Source organism: Miniopterus natalensis, chromosome 4 (assembly GCF_054644295.1).
Source record: "Miniopterus natalensis isolate mMinNat1 chromosome 4, mMinNat1.hap1, whole genome shotgun sequence".
NCBI lineage: Eukaryota > Metazoa > Chordata > Mammalia > Chiroptera > Miniopteridae > Miniopterus > Miniopterus natalensis.
In genome coordinates, this window is record NC_142084.1 from 91,092,726 (window position 1) to 91,117,545 (window position 24,820).

A 24,820-nucleotide genomic window follows, 5' to 3' on the forward strand; every position below is an offset into this window, starting at 1 on the left:
CATACATTTCTTAAAGCAATGCCTAGTATATATTAAGTAATAGCTGTTATTATTACTGTAAATATTTTTTTTGGTTAATATTATTAGAAAAATAACCATTCTAGACAACTTGATTAGAAAGCCTCCCTCCTAACTCTTCTGAGTCTGTCAACTCAAAAATGATTTCAAAGAATTTTGGAATTATTACTATTTCCTGTGTCCTTGGGCCACCTGGTGTAGGGCATATTCTTTTGGGAACAGGCAAATAGTGTCATTGAAGCCGGCACAGGACTCCCAATGGCACAGAAGAGAGATTCGAGTTGCCACTTTCTAGTGTGTGGCTGGTGTGGATATGTTTGGGGTTCTTGCCCCTTTACTCCCAGGTGAGGGATGTGAATCCACCTTCAAGGAGAGGGAAGTCTTTAAAAGTGGGCCTCTGAACAGCATGTCTGGAATGAACTTGGCCTCTTAGGAAATCAAGTAGAATCAGAAGATCTCATGACCTCCTAGGCTCATGAATCCAGTGGTCCCCTTGGCTTCACTCTGTGTGTCAGCAGCGTTAGAGAAACTGGTCCAGCGGGGTCACAATAAACTCACTCTCAGTGATGTAGGCCACCTAGTCTGCATCTGATTGTGAGTTGATGTGGACACATATTTGATAACGAAATGATAGCATTTAAAAATATCTAAACAAGATCCCTACTAATATGTACAGCTTATGTTTGTTGAGTTTTTCCCATGTACCAGACACTGTGTTAAGGGTTTTTGTAAATTGTTTCACTTATTTGCCCATCAAAACCTTAGGTCGTAGAATACCTTTATTATCCCCACTTTGGCAGTGAGACAATTGAGATGAAGAGGTGGATAGGTAGCTTCCTAAAGTTCCCACAGAAACAAGTGCAGTTGGGTTCTAGCCCCGAAAGTCCGATTCTGGGCCCCTCATCTTAACCAGACTTGAAATAGAAGCTGGCCTTACAGAGACCAGCGGCTGCCATCTGGATACCCATGTAGGGCAGTGAAACTTGCTAAAAATTCCTTAAAGGTACTAGATGAACTTTGAAATATGCCTTTGGTGTTAATATTAAAATAGTTCATCATTTGAAAATAAAAGAATTCATTTTCAGGTACACTTAATGGTGTAAAATTATTAAGTGAAATCTGCATGAGCCCCACCCCCTTAGCTCTGAAAATTAGAGCTAAGTGGTACCTTTTAGACTTGCCCAAGCAGACAATATGCATTTGCTATTCTAGGAACCCCGGGTTAATAATGCAGCCTCCTTTCTCTTCCTTCCCTCCCTTCCCTTTCCTCCCCCTTCCTTTTCTTCCTTTTTTCGCTTCCTTTCTTTCATTGTTTTTGTAATTTCACTCAAACCTGTCACCTTGGTGTTAGCATGCTCTAAGTACATTGCATTTTGGCAGTAATGGCTCCCTTATGACACATTCTCTGGTTTTGCAGGTCATATTATTTGAAATAGCGAGCCCTCCTGGTATATGAAAAGGCTACCGAATGGAGGCTCTGATATGTAATCATTTTGCAGTTGTCACCAAAGCCATATTTGTCTTTTGAAATCAGAGCTGGTGGATGGTTTGAGGGTTAAAATCTAACCGGAGAGGAAGGTGACAAAATCCATTGTTGAACCAAAGTTCAATTCAAATTTCATTGCAAATAACTCATTTGTGTTGCCAAATTGGAGCCTCCTAGGTTATTGTGCACAGGACTTGACCACGTTAGCTGGGTTGGCCAGCAACCAACGGCTCTGACTCGCTTAGGATGCCTGTTTTATGGACACACCCGCTCACTGCCACACCCATCGCTTTCACCACTTCATTTTGCTTAATAAGTCTGGTCCTCCCTAGAGGTTCAGATGTTAGGGCTACAGAGGAGACCAATGGTCTTAGCCCCTTGATTGTAAAGATGCAGAAACTAAAGCTGAAAGTGTGACTTGTGAAAGGTAATACAGCTCCTGAGAGGTTTAGCCGTGCCTCAGATTCTGCTCTCTAAATTCCATCGCAAGCCCTGGCGGGTGGCTCGGTCGGTTAGAGTGTCATCCTGATACACCCAGGTTGCAGGTGATCCCCGGTCAGGGCACATACAAAAAGCCACCAATGAATGCATAGATAAGTGGAGCACCAAACTGATGTCTCTCTCTCTCGCTCTCTCCCCCCCGCCTTCTTCTTTCTCTTCTTTCTCTAAAAAGGAATCAATAAAAAAATTAAATTCCATCCCATGTTATCACAACAAGTCAAACTATTGTAAGTTGCTAGTATAATGCTACTGGTGGTTAATATCAAAGACTCTGACCCTGTGGATCACCCTGAGGAGCCTAATAACACATGAGCTCTGATGGGAGTGGCACAGGAGCTAAGCGCCGTGTGCCACGTTCAACACTTCTCACTAAACTACCTCAGCAGCCCTGCTGGGGATCTAATGCGAGTCCCCCCACATTCATCCAGGAGGAAACGAGGACTCATCCGATCAGGTAACTCCCTGAAATCCGCACCCGTAAGTGCTGGAGTCCAGTTTGGAGCCCGTCTCGCTGACGCCAGCCTCCGGGCTTTGCTGCCTCCTGACGTTGTCTTCAGTCCCTGGCGTCCCCTCCCAAACTGGAACCTGTGTGAACACAGACGCACACTCAGCCTTACCCGGTGCCAGTCCGTTTGGTTTCTCCTTTCTCTGAGAGTAGGGGTCCGGGATAGGAGGTGGGCACAGTGATTTGTAGTTTCTCTGTGTTTTCTGGCCTCACACTGTGGCCAGCTGATCTGCACCACGGCAAGCTCAGGCTGCACAGCCTGGGATGGAGAGCTTGAAAAGGCGTTCTAGTTCTGGCTCGTTCTTCTTCCCTCCCTCCCTCCCTCCCTCCCTCCCTCCCTCCCTCCCTCCCTCCCTCCCTCCCTCCCTCCCTCCCTCCCTCCCTCCCTGCCTCCCTCCCTGCCTCCCTCCCTGCCTCCCTCCCTGCCTCCCTCCCTCCCTTCTTTCTTCTTTCTTTCTTTCTTTCTTTCTTTCTTTCTTTCTTTCTTTCTTTCTTTCTTTCTTTCTTTCTTTCTTTCTTTCTTTCTTTCTTTCTTTCTTTCTTTCTTTCGCTTTGTTGTTGCTCACAGGAGTTGTAGGGATGGAGGCTAATGATGTCTTGTAGGTTGGCTGTGAACAAAGTTGAAGGAAGCTCCTCTCTTACCTAAGGAACAGAAATCACATGTGAGAGTTCGCAAAGGGAAATTTAGACAGAACTGTAGAGACTTCTAAGGCTCCGTACATTCTTTTTAATCAGCTGTTACCAAGCATAGTCCAGCCAACTTAGATGTGAGCATACCTAACCTTCCTGTAATAATAGCACATATAAGCCATGGAGCAGAAACAAAATCGAAGGCAAAAAAAAGCTTATGATCTATTTCCCTTTGCTGACAAAGGGGAAAAAATAAAACATTGTAAATATAATCATTCACCTTTTTTTTTTTTTTTTTAAGTATTCAACGTTTTCAGGCATAAATAGTTTTTAATTTCACACTTTCCCCCAATCATTCGGCAGGTACATTATAGCTACGTAATACCATAAGGGAGAGATATTTTTAGCCCACTTAGACTTCATAATACAAGGAGTAGACACATTGACAGGTAAATTATAATTAAGGGGAATGGGAGCTACGGTAAAGATCTCCATAAAGTGATTTGGGAATCTGAAGGAAGAAATCATAGTTCCTGGAGATTTTGGCCAAGGTTTCGCACAGCAGTTGCCTTCTGAGATGCTGTTGAGGAATGAGTGGCCATCGTCCCGACGGTGCATGGGGGGGGCAGCTCCATGGCAGCGGAAGCCCATGGGGCGAAGGCTCGATGGATGTGGCCATCGACAGAAGGGGGATTGTTTAAAGTGACAGGTGACATCGGGGAGCTGCCGTGGGGAAGGAGACTAATGGGGCCTTGGGAACATAGTTGAGATTATAAAAGGCTCACACCAAAATATGACCAATTTCAAATGCCTTTCTCAATGTGCTGAGATGTTCTCTCCTACATCAAGTGAGACTCATTTTCTGTCGTTCACCCTTACACCTAGCAAAGACTTTGCAAATCATGTTAAACAAGGCGAGGTGAAACCTAACTGTTGTCCCCAAATTATCTTGGATCAGGACAGATATTTTTAATGAAATTTTAAAATTTCATTTTACGCCTTCTCAGCAGGCTGCCAAATCAGTTGGGCAATCTTGTCATTACATTGTTACAGAGGTGAACATGTTTTTCCTATATCTGTGTCTGTAATGTTCACCCACCGTGGTTATTCCGTGGGCTAGAGCAGAACATCGAAAAGATTGTTCTTATTGCTGCCTGCCCCCGCCCCTCCCTCCCCCCCAATTAGGACTAAATGTTTTTTGTGTGTTGTCTAAAAATGTATTTGCTTGCTGGCTTTACTGTTTCCCCCCGTAGGAGTAAGGTTGCTGTATCAACTTTAAACAATGGGAAGTCCCAGTGACATACACACGCTTATCTCTCTCACGCTACATGTCCACTGTGGGTTGACTAGGGACTTTGCTCCCCACCGTCCCCGCTCAGACACGCAGCTGACGGAGACCTCACCACCCGGAGCGCTGCAGGTTACAGAGGAAGGGAAAACAAAGCCCAGAGAATCAAACCCTCTCTCCTCCTAGACTCACTGAAAGTGACAGCTGTCACCCTCGCTGACACCTTATTGACTAAGATATATCATGTGGCTTTCCCTACTTGGAAAGGAAGTTAAGGAAGTGCCTTGCAGGAGGAGAAGCCGACTTTCTGGGCCACGCTAAGCTGCCTGCATGATGCACTCGCTTGGGCTGCCACAGCAAACGCCGCACACTGGGTAGCTTAAACCATGAAACTTTATTTTCTCACAGTCTGGAGGCTGGCACCCTGAGACCATGATGCCAGCAGGGCTGGGTTCTGGTTAAGACCTGTTTTCCTGGCTTTCTGTCCTCTACCTTCTCCCTGTGTCCTCACAGGGCGGAGAGAGCTTTGGTATCTCACCGTTTCCTTAAAAGAGCACCAGTTCCGTCGGGGCGGGTCAGCACCCTCAGGACCTCGTTTAACCCAGTCATCTCCTTAAAGGCCCTCTCTCCAAGACAGTCACCCGGGGGTTAGGGCTTCAACATGTGACTCTTAGGGGGACACAGTTCAGTCCCTAGCGCATAATACTTATTTTTTAAAAATTTGATTGCGCCCAGCCGGGAGTGGCTCAACGGTTGAGCTTTGACCTAGGATCCAGGTGATAGGGGTTCAATTCCCAGTCAGGGCACATGCCCGGGTTGCGGGCTTGATCCCCAGTCAGAGGCGTGCAGGGGGCAGCCGATCAATGACTCTCTCATCATTGATGTTTCTCTCTCAATAAAGATATATTTAAATAAATAAATAAATAAATAAATAAATAAAATAAATAAAAATAAAAATTTGATTGAACATACACTTTGGGAATGACACTCTCAAAATTATTTGGTGCATGGACAAATTGGATCGATGCTACAAATAGCCTAAACTATGTTCCTTTATTTGACAAATCATTAAACTACGTGCTCTAAAAATTGTTGGTAACTCTCATCAAGCTTTATACCTTACACTTTTCTTGTGTAGGCTTTTCAAATTTTTTTTTACTTATTTAAACAGGATTCTAAAAAAGACAAGTCAGAGGGGAGCAGAGATGGGAGCTTGCTCAGCTGTCACTCCCCATCTCTCCTCTCCCCTCTCCCTTTGCGGAGTGGAGGCAGTTCTGCTGACATGCTGCTGCTTCTCGTTGGATGAGAGGCCATCCCTGCAGATGCTGTCAGTGCGCTTCCCAGGCCCTGCTATTCCTGCCCGGGTCTAACTTTAGATGCGCGATAGGTGCGCCTCTGTCTCCCCACGAACAGGTCGCGGCAGGCGCAGCCCAGAGTTGTTCTAGTTTAATTGTGCGGTTGAGGCTTTCTTCTTCTGTCGCTATGTTATGAAATTAGAAAAGGGAATTTTTAAATTGCGTTCGAGCTTCATATCTATTAGTCATTGGTTTGTCCTCAGGATGAATTATCTTTCTAGCCTTCCTGCTGCTGAAAGATGTTTTAAGGTGTGTTTTTTCTTCCTCTAAAATGCAAGGATATTTAGTGAGAAAGTCAGTCAAGGTTAATTACTAGGTTTATTTAATTTGTTCTGTTTAAACTGACTCATCTGGCCTGGCCGACGTGGCTCAGCGGTTGAGCACCGACCTAGGATCCAGGAGATCGGGGTTCTATTCCTGATCAGGGCACGTGCCCGGGCTGTGGGCTCGATCCCCAGTCAGGGGGTGCAAGAGGCAGTCCATCAATGACTTTCATCATTGATGTTGCTCTCTCTCTCTCCCCCTCTCTTTTCCTCTCTCTGAAATCAATATTTTTTTTTTTTTAAGTAAACTGACTTATCTGCCTGTTTTAGCAAAGAACCCATTTGCTTGCTTCTCTTGAAAATTTCTGTATGTGTTCCTTGACTTTTCCGAGGACCTTTCACGTATCTGGTTTCTACTAAGACATTAAGTGACACGTCTGGAGACAGGGCGTGATCTTTTATGGAGTACTTCACATCCCAGATGATTGAAGAAACCTCTGTCTTAAATTTCTTTGGGGGCTAATCACATGTCCGTGTCCTGGTTGGAGGTGAGGTTGTAGGCCTCTCCTTCTCAATGGAAGAATGGCTCCTGTACCTGGAGGCAAAGCAACAGTTGGGACATTATTTGGTTCTTGAGAGCTGTTCTTCTTGGCTTTGGTGTCAATTATTCAAGAGCAGAAATCCCTGAGAGTTCCAGGAGGTGAGGGAAGAGTCATCTTGCAGGGTACCAAGTGTTGACATCACTGCTACAGAGAAACCAGTGTTGACAGGCCCTCCCTCCCTCCCTTCAGGCTTCAGTAGCTGCCATGCGTCCGTCAGCCCACATCTGAGTGCTGGGGGGCACACAGCTTTCATTTTTAGGGCATAAAAGTATAGTAAAAAATGTCATAAAACTCACCTTCAATCATTTATCATTTATGCACCAATTGTGTTTGGGGACTATGAGCACGTGCAGATGACAGAAGAGAGTTGGTATTAAAGGGAGAGGATTGCTTTACGTATCCTTTCAGTTGTTTCCTTTTATTTGCTGAATATTTGAAACTGCTTCTTTAGTAGGAGAATTAGCAGTTGCCTTTGGTAGAAATAAGGTTTTTCAGTGGCTTTTAGACGTTTTTAATTAATATTATTTTTAGTAATTGGCATAAACCTCGGTACTGAAAAGGAGCTAATATTCCTGATTTCTTTTAAAACTATATTTTGGACAAACTGAAAGAAGATGAATCCTGGATTCTCAACATAGGTGCGAATGTTATTTGGCAGCCCACCGATCCTACGGAATTTTTTTTTTGAGAAGGAACTTTTTCCTTCTTATCACTGAATATAATCTGATTAGCTCTAATCATTTCATTCAGCTGAATAACACTTAGTGAAAAACAATTAGCAAAAGGAAAGCATAACATGAGTTTTACCAAATATCTGATTCTTAAGTAAATTCTTCCAAAATAATGCCATAGTGAATGTAGCCCAAGGACATGCGCTAGGAAATTTTGGCAGAAGTGGAAGAGACAGGCCCGGCCTCGCTGTCAGGGACTTCTCTCCAAGGCCGCCCTCCTTTCCATTCGCCCATTTACATTTGCATTACACGCAGAACCTTCTATCTTTACACCCAGCACGGTGACAGGTGTTGAAAACACAGAAGTAAATAGACAAAATACTCCCTTCGTGGAGCTTAAATCCTGCTCACCGGCTCTCATGCACAGGACGCTGCAGGATCAGGGTCGGCTGAAACACGGAGCACCCACAAAACACCCTGCCCAGCCGCATTCGGCATTCCCGGCCGTCCCGCACTCCCTTCGAGCAGAGAGGGAAAGGTTCCCTCATTCCAAAGCCTGGTCGCAGCCAAAGGAATTTGCCTTTTAAAGTGGGCCAGGGGCTCCATACTCAGGAATAACTCCATCATCACCCTGCTTAGAATTTGGGAAAGAATTGTTCAAATCATGTGGGAGGTGGTTCTTTGAAAGCCCCAGCGAACATGAAAAGAAAAAAAACACACAGAACAAAACAACAAAAAACACAGGAAGATTTACAATCCGAAGCCAGACTTAATAATACATAACAAATTGCAGCTCCGTTTGGGAATCTCCCGAGGTACCGATCCTAAGGATTCCAAGTGTTTAATTGAAATTTCTTTGGGGACAGTAGTCATCATTCACTTAGCGTTGTATTTATATTTGCGTGGAAAGGAAGGGAGTCAAAGGCCTGATGGACTGAGCGAGCAGAGCGGCTGCTTCTCTGCTGCAGCCCGGGGAGCCCGAATCCCCGGAGGAGCGCTTATCCGGGAGACAGCTTGCCTGTCCTGCCCTCCAGGGACCGGAGGGGACCAGAGGTGTGACTGACAGCTGCTGCTTCCAGGGCCGAGACGGGACGCGTGATCCCAGCGCTGCCTGGTTAATCACACTATTTTCAGTCTGGAAGATTAAAACACCTCGAGATGGAAACGTATTCTGGTATGGATCTATTCTTGGAAAGGCTATTCGTTTTACCCCGATGGTTAGCATAGACTGTTTTACTCCCAGGGCACTTGGGCCTTCGTGACTTTGAAACAAAAGTTAATGAGTAACTATTATTCTCGGCATATTGGAGCCATGAAATTTGTGATGGAATCAAAATAAAAGTCACAGAGTTACAATAGTTCTTTCAATTTATGACATAAGGGTAGTAGATTAGGTTTAAATAGTTGATTCCACATTCTGTAAATCTTAAGAGTTAACGCTATTTTTCTTTTCTAGGTTTACAGGCACAGTTTTTACCTAGATACAGAGAGATGCTTGCATATAACCAGCTTAATTTTTTTTAAATATATTTTTATTGATTTCAGGAAGAGGAAGGGAGAGGGAGAGAGAGAGAAAAACATCAATGATGAGAGTGATTGATCGGCTGCCTCCTGCACCCCCCCACTGGGGATCGAGCCTGCAACCGGGGCAGATACGCTGACTGGGAATCCAACCGTGATCTCCTTGGATCCAAGGTCAATGCTCAAACGCAGAGCCACCCCAGCCAGGCTAACCAGCTTAATTTTAACAGATGTATTGAGGTATAATTTACAAATCCTAAAATTCTCCCATTCCAAGTGTACACGTGCATGAATTTTAGTAAATTAGCAGAGTTGGACACTTACCACCACAATACAATTTTAGAACATTTCTGTCATCCCAAAGGGGCTTCTTTGCTCCCAGCTCCTGTCCCAGACACCAACTGGTTTCACTTTAATGGTTATAATTAATGTTATAATGGTTTATGCTGGTCTCCTAATGGATCTAGGTTTAATTTCCTTGGATGTGGACTTGAATCTGTATTTTGAAAATAGTTGGTTTTACCATAGTTATTTTATAAGTGAGGAAACTTGAAATTTAGAGAAGCTAAGAAATTTACCTCAGGCCCCAGAGCAAAGAAGCTGGAGGATTTGAACTGCGTTTCGTGTGATTCCAAAGCCCCTTTGCACTGTGTTGCAGTTTCTCCTAGTTGGAAAGTGAGCTGGATCCTAAGAGAAGTTGGAGCTTCTTCAAAGATTATTCTTGTGTGGGTGTGTATATAGCATTTCCGTCTCCTAATTTCTCAGCTCTCTTCTTCTTTGCATGTACATCGTTTGCGCACATGTACAGCGGCGGGTAAAAAGTAGGTTTACAGTTTTGAGTAAGTAAAACACAGAGTTTATTATTGCATTATTTATTCATTAATTACTGTATTATTGTGTAATTACCGTATTGTATTAACTGTAAGCCTGCCTTTGCCCAGCCCTGCCTATGTATGTATGTGTATATGCGTAGCATGTCTCTTTATTTTGGGTTGGGTTAGGGTTTGATGGCTGACAGTTTACTAATGCTAGCTTATGTAATAGTTATCTTCTTTCCTATTAAAAATTTATATTATCATCTCTTTTCTCATATATGTGAGAAACATCTCAAAAATTTTGTTATTATTGAAAGATAAAATTGCTGATACTGAGTTTAAGTTCCAGCTTTTCTTCCTTCCTTTTTTGACTTTCTACAAAAAGTATAAAGGGATTTTTATTGTTATCATGTGCAACACAGACTCAATTATTTAAACTTCAAAGAATTTTTATTGAAGGAATTTCACGTGCTCTGATTCCTTCCACTGCCTTAGTTGCTCCTGAATTCGACTCTTAATCCCTTTTAAAAATAATTTTTGCTCAATCCAGTTGTCATGTCAGTCAGTCCTATGATCGTGGGGGCCCAATTTCTTCCAGTCACTCCCTTTAGGGCCACGGTTAGGGTCAGAGGAGATGGATCTGCCTGGTTTCTCCAGTGCAGACATCCTCTAAACCTGAGCAAGTTCAAATCATAATCCCTCCTAAGCCATCGCCCCCTAGAGCCGCGCAGCTCTGCAGGCTGAAATACCTCTAAGCCCAGACATCGTGTCCTTAAGACAAACCCCTGGCATTCCTATACCCATCTCCCTGTCCGGCCATTCTGCCTTCTGTCCTATGTTTTTGGACTTTGATACCCTCTTTTTAGACAAAGCAGCCTCTTCAGTATATCCTGGCTCTAAATACACGGGCACCCTCTTTGGTAATTCAGACCTTCCTGTGAAATGAGCAGCCTCCGCCGAGGTGCCGTCACCTCCTTTCAGGTGCAAGATTTGTTGCATCCTAATCCTAGCTGCTGACTCCTCAGGAGCGGAGATCGATCCCCGGTCACCCAAGTGTTTATATCCACAGCTCTCAAGGTCTTCTCTTTCTAAATCGTCACCAGCTCTCATCTGTTCCGGGGAGCCCAGGAGCTGGAATTCATACTTCAGTCTCTCAAGGTGGCTGAGAAACGCTCTTGCCGCTGCTTGCTTGGAGTTTCAGCTTTTTCTCCCTTTGTGTGATTCTAAAAAGGGGATCGGAGGTCCTTTATCTTTCAAGCGATTCTTATTTATTTGTGACCTAGTGTTTTCCTTTCCTTTTGGCCTTCCCCTTGGTCTTCCTGTTGGCTTGTATTTCCTCTTTTTATGCTTCTTTTTCATGAATCTTTCCAAAATGGCTTTTAAAGTCAGGGGTCTTGGTCCTGAGGATGAGCCACTGGATGAGTCTCTTGCCTGAGCCCTGCCAGGTGAACCACCGCCCTGTCTGGTAGGACGCCTGTGCCTCGGTTAAAGCAAACAGGAGCGCACTGGGTCTTAAATAGGCCGCTGCCGGAGGAAGAAACACCACTTTTGTTTTCAACACCCACGGCTGGATCAGAGGCTGTCGTGGAGTCCAGAGACTCCATTTCTGACACGTATTCTCTGTGTCCCTTCAAAATTGTTCCTCTTCACTTCTCTGCTTTCACCGCACTTCCACGCAGCTCAGCAGGAGGCCTGCCCCCCAGCGCGGGCTCAGCACGGGCCTCAGTTGTGTGCTCGCTGCCCCCACCCCCGGCCTGGAGGTCTGCCTTCAGGCCTCAGCACCCCGCCTCTGCGGCTGCAGGGGCAAAGGCCAATTCCTGCTCTCCCGTGGCCAGGTTGACGTCCTGCAGCGGGTCCTGGAATCCCCCTTCTCCTCTGTCATTTTATACAGAATAGGTCAGCCACATGGCAGGTGTGGCTTAAGCGAGCTCTCAGTAGGAAGTCAGTGTGATCTTTTGGATCACATAGTTGTGTATGTTTCCTATAAAACACAGATTCACAAAATTCAACATGGACTGAGTTATTGTGGGTAAATCTATCTGATGGAACAAGGGAAGCCTGAGTGTCCGTAAAGGGTCAACCACAGTAAAAATTAATTTTCCATTGTGCTGAAGGCAGGGGACTCTGGGAATGAGGTCCTCTCACCTGCTGACACTGCCGTCCTGAATGCGTCATTGCCGGTATGTCCTGCATCGCAAGGGCCCGAGAACACAGAGCAGGATCGATTGTCTTTTAGGCTCTCTGGCGTTTAAGTGGCACAGGCCACTTTCACTTCACGCGGCCATCGGGAACCAGACCCGCGACCTGATATAGATGCCGTGGGTCCTGCTGGGCAGCCGCTGTCTATCAGCAGCTCTCTACCACGGAAAAGGAAACGCTAATTTTGGTGGACAGTTAATTCTCTCTCAAGCTAAGTCTGTAGGCAGCAGATTAGACACAATCTGACCCTGAAACTTTGTGGTCTGGAACCTAGGGTCAGTTAGGTATCGGGAGAATCGGTGGCAAAAATCTCGGTGTCTTCCCTTTAAAATGTGGTCCTAATGATCTGTTTTCAAAAGTCTTCCGGCCCACAACCATGATTAAAATAAAAAAGCAGAGCAGCTCTGGTGGAGGGGGCTTTGGGAGGGACAGCTCTAGGCAGGTCCTTCTCCCTCCTGCAGGCTCCCAGCAGGATCCCCGGGATCATGGGTGGATCTGGAGGAGATGATTCGGGATTCCCTCCTCTGTCAACATTCTCTGACTTAAGGTCTTATTCTGTCTCCGTTCTCTTTGATTAATACACGCTTATTTAAACGATCGCTGTAGAAAGTCTAGAGCAGAGACTAAAGACTTGCAGCCCAAAGACCTATTTTATTTGGACTGCACTTTTTTTTTGAATTACACTTCTTTGGCCTCCATTTCCAAATCGGCCAAAAACAAAAAAACACACACTACCTAGATTTTGTGTTTTTCTAGAAAAAATTGAAAGGCGTGGCAGTGTCGGTTCCACCTCCTTGAGTGGCAGAAATCTACTGGCTCTGAATACCGGCTGCCTTCTCAGACTCTCTTCCCGTTTTCTACAGGCCGCCCCCCACTCCTCAGCCCCCTTCATACCGGCTCACTTAGCTCTTTTCTGGTAACTGCTGAGCTTCTGTAAGTCATTTAAACGTACACAATCCGATCTCGTGGAAAACGGTGGGACCCCTTCGAAACGTATACCCTTTTCAGACAAGCAGGTAATGGCCAAAAACTTATTAGCAAGAATGAAGCGAATCTCCATGTTCAGGTGTTCTTCAACCCAGTTGTTTTGTTTTGTTTTGTTTTTTAATATATCTTTATTGATTTCAGAGAGAGGAAAGGAGATAGAGAGAGAGATAGAAACATCAATGATGAGAGTCATTGATCGGCTGCAGCCCACAACCCGGGCATGTGCCCTGACCGGGAATCGAACCCCGATCGCCTGGATCCTAGGTCGACGCTCAACCGCTGAGCCACGCCCGGCCGGGCACTCAACCCAGTTTTTGATAGAAGGTTCTGCTGCGTGGTCCCCCTTTTTGGGAAAACATTTATTTATTAAATGAATTTTCCACAATAAAAATTCCCCATTGCCTGTGCTTTTTTCCCCGTATAGCCTTTTGGCTTACAGAATTGTAGGCTTCTGGTCTGAATTAATTCAAGTACTGACTTTCTCTTGCCAGACAAAGGCTCCTGCATAGCAACAATATATATGACAAAAGATATAATGGCACTTTTTAAAAAAATTGGCAATCTCTTTCTCCAAGTTGTAGCTAATCATGGCTTTCAGAGGATGTGTAGTGAAACTTTGACATATGTCATGGTTGTCAAAGTCAGCGTTAACACAAAATAATAAGTTATTTAATATAGGATCCAACTTTATTATTTTTGCAAGTAAGCTGTCGATCACCACGTTCTGAAGTGGGTTTCTTTAAAGTCTCCCTGTCTCCAGAGAAAAAGGGGGATAAAGGCAGCATGTCCCTGGACGGGATCTATGACTCATTATGTCAATCACACCCCACTTCAGAGGGGAATAAAGAGATTTGTATCTCAAAGCCGAGCATAACAACTCCTCGGCTTTTCATTTCATATTTATGAGCGGGTTCCCTTTGAAGTGTTTATCAGCCAATGCGCAGAAACACGAGGGAGCCTCGCCCGAAACCACGCTCCGGCGGCTGATCCGCGGCGCGGGCCGGGCCGGGAGAAACACGTAAATACACTTTTTGTTATTGGAGGTCTCGGAGCTGTGTCTTTATAGGAACTATAAAGAAAAAGAATAAATGGCCCTGAACATTTTGAAATCGGTGTAACACAGGCAACCTGGCTCCGTCATGTGCAAAAATAAGGGAGGGGCAGATAATGTCCTGCTTGAAATGAAACCAGGTAAAATGCAGAGAAATTAAAATACACGTGCAGGTTCATACACTTCTCATGTGGGCTAAGTCTTTGGGTGTGAGTGACCGTCCGATGGCAATGGGTAGAACTAGGTGTTCGTCTTTTTATGTTTGATTCTTTGAAGATGTCATTTTCAGAATGGTTGGGGAGATGTCAAAACCCCTAAACAGAAAGCTGTTTAATTTTTTATCGGGATTTTTAGATATATAAAAGCAGGTAGAAGGAAAAGTCAGGGAAGATGAAAAATGGGTGTATAAAGTATACAATCTTTATGAACGAAACTGGTATATTTTTTTCCATTTTTAATCTGCCTGTGAATCTTTGCTTAATTAATTCCACAATTGTTTATTGAGCAGCTACTACAGGGCATCTGGCTTTACAATGGTCACGATCAGTCAGAGTTGCCGGGGAGGACCTGGTGTGTTGGGCGGGGAGACGGACAAGTCGAGTCAGAGTCAGGTTCATATAGTGTTACTTCCTTGAGCAAGGGAAGCTCAGTTCTCAACTTCTTTATGTTGAATTCCATACATATATGCTCCTTTATTTATAGCAAAAAGGGTGTTTAAAGAAATAAGCCTAATTCACTTTGACAATCTACAAATTGTTTCATTCATTTGAAAAGATGGGAGAAAGTAAAATCTAGGAGTCCCTAAGCCATCCTCTTAAAAAAAGGGTTCCTTTCCTGTTTCACCCGTTTTCTGAGGTATCCTAGTTGGGAGAAGTGGCTGAGATGCCTGGTCCCTCCCCGAGAAATTCTGTATACTCACAGTAGCCTAAAACGGAACGTCTTTAGACTTAACTACAAAGCATGGCAGGCGAGATCCCACACAGGCTTTGGAGCCGAAAGACAAGTGCTTGAATCAAGGCTACTCCAGCTACACTTTTTGTGGCTTAGGGATGCCGGTTCTTCCCAGAGGCCTACTGTCTTCTTCCCAGTGTTGTTCTGAGGATTATATGAGATTTCTGTAAAGTGTCTGTGACCTAGGCTTGACATATACAGTCCAAACAATAAATAGTAAGCAGTAAGTGTTTGTTAAATGAATGACTGAAGGTTGCCAGCTCTTCTTGGCCCCATGTTTTCATTTTAAAAAGAAACTGAGGCCTCAGAGAATGAAGGGGCTCACCCAAGATCATGTGTGCGCCCCCAACCAGGTTTTCTAGAGAACAGAGACATATAATTACCTTCCCCCGGTATGTGCCTTCCCACCAGCACCATGTAAGAGCAGTGGAAAATGAATTTATCAGCAATAAGATGTGATATCGGAATTGTATATTTAGGTGTCTGTCTCACTTCCCACCCCCCAGGGCGGGGACGCAGCTTTTCCGCCTCTGCATCCCGGGCTAGTTCTCAGCAGGCCTTTTAGTCCTGTCGTAGACCTGAGTCGAATTCATCAGCTTGAGGCGTGCACGGTGGGTGCCCTTGGGTCCCTGCGAGCCGTACAGCGGCAGCGATTCTTGGGGAGTCTTAGGCACAAAGGGGCCTGAAACCTGCGCGTCAGGCACAGCCTTTGTGGGGTGCGTGCCCGTTAATGCTGATGGATGGGTTTCTGAAAGGGCTCTTCTGATTTTCTTATCCGAATGGAGATTGAGCACACAGCACACAAGAGAGTGATTTGGAGCCAATTCTAAGAGAGAGGAAATTGAAGCGATACACAAGTGTTTGGAATAATCTGTTGCTGATCCCTAAACAATTTGAATTAACGAGGCTCCTAACCCCTTGTGACAGGGCCGCACGGGACTTAAGGCAGCCACGCAGCGATGTCCCCTTGGTCCCTTTGCGGGCCCCGAGGGCGCAAACAGAATCAACGCCCCCCTCGGAAGCACAGCTGCTTTAAGGAGGGGGAGGCTGCCCCTGGGGTGAAGGCTCACTCGCCACTGGCAGGCGGTGCATGGTGTCCCCAGAGCGCCCAGCAAGGCCTCCGCAAAGAGCCGCGTCTCAGCAGAGGACAGGCAAGTGTCCCGTTGGATTTCCTTGCCCATCCTTCCAGAGAAGCAGCAGTTTTGCTGGGGAAAGGTGGCTTTTTAAGGAGGGAGTGATCTACTGGGAGTGACCCCTGATTAAAAAAAAAAAAAAAAAAAGCCGAGAGCTGCAGCTCGGTCCTTCTCGGCTCTGTCAGGCAGGCTGTGCTGGTGACTTTGGAAAGAAGCCCAGGACCCTCCCTGTTTCTCTGCTGTTCGGGGAGGTAATTCCTGCACTTTCCAAGGATGCTTGGGCTTCTAAAGCCGATTGCTTTGACAATCTTCAATAAGCCTGCTTTCTGAATCCCAGGCAGAAGAGACAGATCGCAGAGTCACTGGATTCCAAAGGAGATTTTGGGGAAATGGGGAAGGGCCAAGGAATTCATCTGCGATGACTCAACAGTTGTTCTGCTAATTAGATGAGGCAGGATGACATTAGCACCGGCAGCCTTTGCCAGGCCACCTGAGAAGGGAAACCTGTTGCTTTTCCTGAGCCTCTGAAACAGCCAGGACATGGGTGTTTACGTCGGGGGAGATGTCCTTTCTGTGTTCCAGGCCAATAGCACTATTAGAGCACAGTCTGCACTTCTTTTTAAAATCCTTTGAGGATGCCCGGCCGGGCGTGGCTCAGCAGTTGAGCGTCGACCTGGGATCCAGGCGATCAGGGTTCGATTCCCGGTCCAGGCGCATGTCCCGGTTGTGGCCTTGATCAGTGACTCTCTCACCATTGATGTTTCTGTCTCTCTCTCTCTCTCCCTCTCCTTTCCTCTCTCTGAAATCAATAAAGATAAAAAAAAAAAAAAATCCTTTGAGGAGGTTGGCGGGTGGACTCCTTGTGGTTTTTCCTTCCACCCAGGTAAGGGTTTCATAGAGGAAGCAGAGCTGCACCATGGCTTTCACGGGCCCCGGCCACTTTTCCCTTTACCTGCTCTCTCCTCCCTAAAAAGTATTTAAAATTTTATTTTGCAACTGAATTGTATAAAGACAAGTATTTTACTAAATAGATTAAAACACTTTCTACAAACTAAAAGTTTACTTTTATTGGATTTTAAAAGAAATGAAGCCATTTTCATAGGCCCCCGAAAGTTGACTATGTCTGTTATGCCTGCTGGATAAGGGGGCCCTGGTCCTCTGGAAAGTGACATGGCTTTTTGTTCCCTTCACTTGTGAGTCTAAAAATGTATATTTCAGTGTTTTGAGATAAATATCTCTTGTCTTAATGGTGGTACCCCCATCTGATGAAAAGTGGAAGTCTGTGACATACTGCTTAATTTCTGTGGATTCAGAAGTCATCGGTACAATTTACACCTAAGGAATAGTTTGATCCATATATAACACGTCACCCTAACTGCTCTCTTTCCCCCCTAACAAAAGAGCTATTCTTTCTAAGAACAGTGTTTTTACATTGCATTTAATATTGTCTCATTTTTGAAAACTGAATCTAGTCACCATAATTTCATTTTTCCATGTGAATCAAGGCAGGCCTAGTGAATGATGGATGAGCTCAGTGCTAAGGTGTGCATTGTAATAAGTTTGTTCCCAGAAGTTTCCGGAGTTTATTAAATTTCAGGTTCCTTAATTCTGCTTGCAGTTGTACTAAACTGCCTGGCCTATGCATTGCCTCACCCTTCTGGATGCCAGCTTCATTCCCTCTCCCCTAAACCTATACAGTGCCGCCTCCCCACCCTCAACCGGAGGCCAACGCCCTCATCGACTCCCACCACCAGCACCACATGCTTTGCCTTCCTGCTATCACTGGCATGGATAACTGTATCTCTACAGCCTCATGAGCATATTTGTATGTTCATATAAATCGGGGGGGGGGGGGCGGTCAGCTAACTTGCACGGGATCAAACCGTAAGTGGTGGAGTAGGGGTTGAAACTCTGCGTTACTGGCTCCTGAAGTATTCTTAAGCACAGAGATAAAGAGCCTTTCTCCCAGCAAGAAGGGCGTGGGTTTTCTGGCAGTATATTCATCACACAATGATTTGGTTGCATTCACTTTTTTAAAAAAAATATTAAGAGCATTTTTTAGAGCAGTTTTAGGTTCATGGCAGAACCGAGCGGAAGGTGTAGAGGTTTCCCATGTCCCCAGTTCCCCCCTCTGCACAGCCTCCCCGTTATCAACAGCCCCCAGCTACAGTGATAGACGTTTGTTACAACATGAGCCTACACTGATGCGCCATAAGCACCCCGAGTCTCTAATGGGCATTAGGGTTCATTCTTGGTGCTGGACACTCTGTGGGTTTACACAAATGTATCATGACGTATCCATCATTATAATATCATACAAAGTACTTTCACTGCCCTTAAAATCCTCTGTACTCTCCCTAGTCATGTCCCCCTGCCTGACGCCTGTGGACCCCTGACCTTTTCACTGTCTCCACACTCTTGCCTTTTCTAGGTTGTCATATAGTTGGAATCATATGGCATGTAGCCTTTTCAGGTTGGCTTCTTTCACTTAGTAATATGCACTTAGGGTTTCTCCACATCTTTCCATGGTTTCATAGCTCATTTATTTTTAATGCTAAATAATATTTCATTGTCTAGATGAACCACATTTTATTTACTCATTGGTTGCATTTACTTTGGCTTCATAACTTTAATCCTGATTGACTGGAGCTTAAAGGGACATGCAAGTCAAGGTGTTCCTTTGTCGTCTAATTCAAAATATAAACATGGACATTTTAACTGTCATGACTTAATAGAAAAATGATGATATTGTAAATATTTTAAGGTGTAAATAGAGATAGTCTGGTCCAAGGCTTCAATTTTAACAATATTTTAAATTTTAGGAAAAACAGCTTTACATCAAAGAAAAGTACAGAAAATAAAGTACATAATACTCATCACTTGGAATTGACATGTGTTAATATTTCGCTATGCTTTTTTCAGACTCTCCCCCTCCCCCATTGCATTCTTCTCTTTGCATCTCCAGAATTAATTGCTATTAAGAATTTGCTGTATATCTTTCAGTTCAATGTATCCTATTAGCATATGTGTCTCTATGAACAACGTGCCCCACTCATTGTATTTTTCCTATTGTGCTTGTGTAACTTGACGCTTGGATTTTGAGATCTATCTCTATTAAGGCTAAGACTTATTTCTGATAATTCTCTACTCGTGTAATTGTCATTTTGTGGCAAAATGTGGCCAGTGTCAAAGGTTTGTAGATGCTGTTGGTTTCTCAGGAGACATATTTCTTCCAAAATAAGCAGCGTATGAACAAAATTACTTAACGCCCATAACTTTGGTGACAGCTTTAAGTGGATAGTATGAAGATCTTGTTTTTAGAAAGTCACCGGTTGATGCCTCTGGACGGGCTGACATTCTTGTAAAGCTGTTACCTCCCTACAGGTGAATGTACCCATCAGCTGTCGAGGGCCATGCTTGTTAGGGCCCTTGGGTGGTGGCTGCAGCCGAGCTGGGAATGATGCATCTCGGTGACAAGTTCCGGTGCTGCTGAAGCTGATCGGTCACAGCGGCTCTCGCCGCGAGCACAGCGACACTGATGGCAGGGCCTCCGGCTGTGATGACGCAGGATCCCCTCGCCCCACTGTGCAGGCTCCTGCATTCTGCTCCCGAATTTCTTTCTGACACTGAGTTTTTGTGACTCAACAACTCTCTGGAAGTCAACAGCTGCCAGATGCTAAATGTAATTAAGGCTGTACCTGTGTGCGCAGCCTACGACATGTGTTCAGAACACAGGAAACAAGGGGGAGAGGGAGAGGAAAAGCCTTGACTCCGTTCCAGTTACCCTCTGTCTGCGTTAGGGATGCGAGCGCGACTAGGAAACTCTGGTCTTGCCGTTTTCTGCAAGCTCAGTGGCTGGATGCTTTACATGGCTTTAGACAAGTGTCCAAGCCCTCACAGTAATTGGTGACGAAGCAGTTGATTTAAGGAATTGATTTACAAATAAGAGTAGGTCATTAATATTTCTCCCTAAATATTTTTGGTTACAGTGTAGACACTGATTAGTCACTGAAACAAAATATCTGCTATGCATACATTTACCTGGTGATGGACTATGATCTATCCATCTCACTAGTTGTCAGGCTGTGGATGAGTTAATTAACTGCTGAGATCTAGAATAATCCTTCAGTGATGGGAGAGTCAAAATGTTTTCGAAACTTCAAGCGCACAATGGAAACAGAGCCCTTCATGAGTGCTGAGAATGCCAATGGCATGTGCCTTTACCAGAATTTCAGTTAATGCTGGGAGCTTCTCTACTGATATAGCAAATAGTCTTTGTACTATTTTGAGAAAGTAGGATATTACATCACTTAATGGAATAAACATTAAATATATCTAAATATATGCAACGTAACTGCAAAAAGTATTTCATTTGTATAGTGGTAGCAAAATTGGAAAGTGGAATCATGCCAGTCATTTTATAGTTTTACATTTGCTAGTAATGTAATAATACTCTAATAATAATCATAATAATCATAACTAATATTTATTGTCTTCTTACTTTGTTCTGGAATGTTTTATATACACACACACACACAATTGCCATATGAGGTGAGTAGTTCTCACAGTAAGTAAATCTCCAAGCAGCTAAAACAAAACAAAATAAGAACTAAAAATAAGCTAAAGATAAAGGTCTAAAGATTGATTTGCAAGGTCACAGCAGGTCTTTGTGGAGGGCGGGCTGCTGTCGGAGCTGCAGGTGGGAGACTGGACCTCAGGCCTTGAGCAGGAAAAGGGCCATGAAACTGAGGTCCCCACGTCAGGCAAGAAACGTGAAAGGAGGCCTGCGGTTAAGAGCACCACGGGGCCTAGACAGAACAAATGCGAAACTTCCAGGAGACAGGAATCCTCAATTTAGGCCCCTTTGGTTTTTAAAAATTAAAATAAACCCATCTCAGCTAAAATTAAATTAAGTACATTTAAAAAAACACCTTCATACTTAAGAGCAAACAAATCAACAAACAACCGATTTTGATCTTTAAGGCCCTAAAACATTATAATTTGTCAGATACATACTTTTAACTACTGTATAATACACAAATTAGCAAGTAATAGAAACACTGAACAGAAACACTTAAAAAGCTATAATAGTTTTTAAAGGAAATACATAATTGCTGAAATTAAAAAATGTTTAGTGTATACAGAAAATATGAGATCAGGCACAACTGAAGAAAGAATTACTCAACTGAAAAAAATAACCAAAAGAAATTAGCAAGAGACGATACAGAGGAAGAGATTACAAATATAATAGAGACATTTAGAGAAAAGGGTAGTATTTCATTTAATTACGGAGAAAATACAGAGTATAGAAGTATTTAAGAGGCAATGGCAGAGAAATAGTTAGAATAAAGAAATTATGAATTCACAGAAACTGGAGGCACAGTATATAGCAAGCAAGAATAGAACACTACATAGACTGACACAATTATGCTTTCTTGCCAAATACAATTAAATTAGAAATACAAGACAAAAATATAAACAAAATATCCAAATACATTTATAAACTTAATAAATAGGTTCAGTAGAAATATGAAGATATTGAGATCTAAACAATAATGAAAATATACCATGAATCAGAAGTCGGGAGGCGCAGTGAAAGTGGACCTTAGTGAGAAACACAGAGCCTGAAACGCTCAGAGCCAAAGGCTAGCCGACCAACAGTGACATAAAGAAAAAAATCTTCAATATATTTTAAAAGATTGCATGAACTCAAAGAAAGGAGGAGACAGGGATAATTTGTACACATAAAGGAAGGATTAAAAAAAAATGGTTTTTGAAAGACAAACACAGTCATTGGTGAAACCAACCCAGTTGGAAGCAGGAAGGGGTAGACATTGTCGGGAATGAAAATAAAGCCGGAATCTACGGACCTCGCAGGCCTTTGCGGTTGGAAATCTTTGTTCCAATCCATTTGTACACGTGGATCAAATGGGCATATTCCCCGAAAAATGGATTGTTCCGAAACTCTCAAAATCAACTCAGGAAAGCATGGCAATTGTGAACAGTCCGATCAGATTAACAAAAATCACAGCAAGTCTCTCCGTCTGTATACTGATGACCGTTCCAGCAGCTGCCATTTGTCGTGCGGTTTCTCTGTGGCAGGCGATGTTCTAAGCACGTCTCCCTGCCTCGTCTAGATCAACACTCACAAGCAGCCTCTGAAGGTGGGTGCTGTGTTTTACATCCACTTTATAAATGAGTAAATGTAGACTCATCAGAAAGACTTAATTCTAAGGATATATGGTCAATGAGTATTTTTAAAACAGACCCTGGAACTCCCAGGTTAACGCTAGGCTATATCGTGACCATTGTATAGGGCTGCTGTCCTAATTAATTGGAAAAACTATATAAAAGCATTGGGGACAGTACCTGTCACACTAGGAAGTCCTCAGGAAGCTAATCTAGTAACTGTTCTCAAATATAGGAAAGCTAGACAAATGTAACTAACTCGCTATTGTCCTTTTTTTCTGATTAAAAATATTGTTTGGAGAGGCAGAGCCTCACAGGATCAGACGTCCACCACTGATGCTCTCACATAGGATAAGTGATTGGTATCGTCTTTAGTAGAACTGAGTTTTAATCTTGGTGGAACTTTCAGCAGCAGAAAGGAGTCTCCAGCTTAACCAGGGGACTGGGCATCTCATTTTTCTGTATGACCTGGAAGCTGCTCAGCAGAACCTTTTTTTAAAAAAAAAAATTATCTTTATTGTTGAAAATATTACAGATGTCCCCCTTTTTCCCTATTGACCCCTTCCACCCACACCCACTATTGTCTGTGTGCACAGGTTGTGCATATATACATATGAATTCTTTGATTAATCTCTCCCGACCCCCCCCCCCCCCGACCCTCCCTCTGAGATTTAGTCAGTCTGGTCCATGCTTCTGTGTCACTGAATCTGTTCTGTTCATCAGTTTATTAAGTTCTTTAGATTTCCCATATAAGTGAGATCATGTGATGTTTGTCTTTCTCTGCCTGGCTTGTTTCGCTTAGCATAATACTCTACAGGTCCTCCATGCTGTCCCAAAGGGTAAGAGACCCCTCTTCTTTACAGCTGCATAGTATTCCACGGTGTGAATGTCCCACAGCTTTTTTATCCGCTCATCTACTGATGGGCACTTGCAGCAGAACCTTCTGTCATGCCCGCTTTGTGGTTTTCCAAGTTGGGCTTCGTTCAGACTGGACCGTGGAAATGCCACCATCTCAGAGGAGAAGGCCACTTTCACCTTTCTCTGTGAAGTCCCAAAACTCGCAGAGAAACCTAGGGGGCTGGACACTCTCCATCTTCACTAGCCATTTCGATGTCTCCTTGATTTATTTATTTACATTGGAATGACTTTAGTTACAAATTTTTTGTTGTTGTTTTTTAATTCTCACCTGAGGATATTTTTTCCATTGCTTTTCAGAGAGTGGAGGGGTGAAAGGGAAGGAGGGAGAGAGAGAGAAACATCAATGTGAGAGAGACTCATCGATTGGTTGCCTCCCACATGCACCCCGACCCGGGGCCGGGGATCGAGCCGGCAACTGAGGTCCGTGCCCTTGGCCAGAATCGAATCCAGGACCCTTCAGCCCAGGGGCCTACACTCTAACCACTGAGCAAGACTAGCTAGGGCTTGGTTACCAATTGTAAAAAGAGTGACATATCCAACATTCAGATAGAGATTAAAAGAATTCATCTACAAGTTGGGAAGTACCAAAATATTAACATTGTAGGTGCTACATTTAAATGCACATTGTGATTCTTAAGGTGCATTTTTGATACATAAATTTCTGACTTAAATTTTCATGACTGATAATGCATGTGCACCTACTCTGTGGTTTTAAGCCACAGGATTTTTTTTTATGAGCACTTTTGTCAACATTTGGGAAAATATCTGAATATGTAAAATCAGATGAACTTTAGAAGGGCATTAAGAGAGGGTTTATGTGAACAATTTTAGTATACACAGCATAAAACATTAGAATTCATAAGTAGTTCCTTCTGGCTTTCAAAATTGTTATCATTGCAAATAAAATATGTAGATTTTAGACTTCTATGAAAATGATATTTTAGGTAATGTTGGTAATTATTTTGGACTGATTATCTTCTGTAGCTCATCCATATTTATAATTGCTCAAAATTTAGATATGAGGTATTGATTTAAATATAAGAAAACAATTTGGTGATATGTTTGATTAGCCAAACAAATGTAAAAGTTTTGTTTTATCACTTATAATTACCACATTTTTCTCGATAACTTTCTATTTTGCAAAATTTTTAAGGCGTCAGGTGAAATTACTTCACTTACGTGATAAAAATAACTATAATTTTATAGTTATCCTTTTCTTAAATACCTGTTAGAAAAATGTGCGTATCTGATATTTGTTTCCAATTTTCAAATGTAGACTGTAACATTCACTAAAGAAAAGGGACCAATGTGTATTTGCAAAAGATTATTTTTCTTCGGATGAATGATCCTAGAAAAGTCCACTAAAGAAAGGAATCAGTGTTCAAAAGGAAGCAATATTTCATATTCAAACATAAAAAGAATTCACGGCAACTTTATTTTGAAAAAATAAAATTTATTATCAAGAGTATAATTTATTTTATTTTGGGTATAACTTATTATTCCAACTATGCTGTAATTATTTAAAAGGGTATAAATTGAGGAGGGTCAGAATATACATTTATAGCTAAATTGCATGACTTCATTATCCCACCCTTTACCTTAGATTTGCATTTTCAAGCATGATCACAGAGGGTCATTTTTTGTGCACACACGCAAATAAATTGTGTGTGTGTATTTTTTATATATATATATATTCAATGGATTCATTAATTTTCCTAAAGACCTCTCATTAACTTT

The 24,820-nt window shown here is 43.3% G+C and overlaps 1 protein-coding gene and 1 pseudogene across 1 annotated transcript in view; one reads left to right on the forward strand and one right to left on the reverse strand.

Moving 5' to 3' along the window:
- Positions 1 to 24,820, forward strand: part of LOC148093408 (teneurin-2-like) — a 496,694-nt gene that overhangs the window by 34,592 nt on the left and 437,282 nt on the right. The window lies entirely within an intron of this gene.
- LOC148093409 (TATA box-binding protein-associated factor RNA polymerase I subunit D pseudogene) lies at positions 10,373 to 11,259 on the reverse strand (annotated as a pseudogene).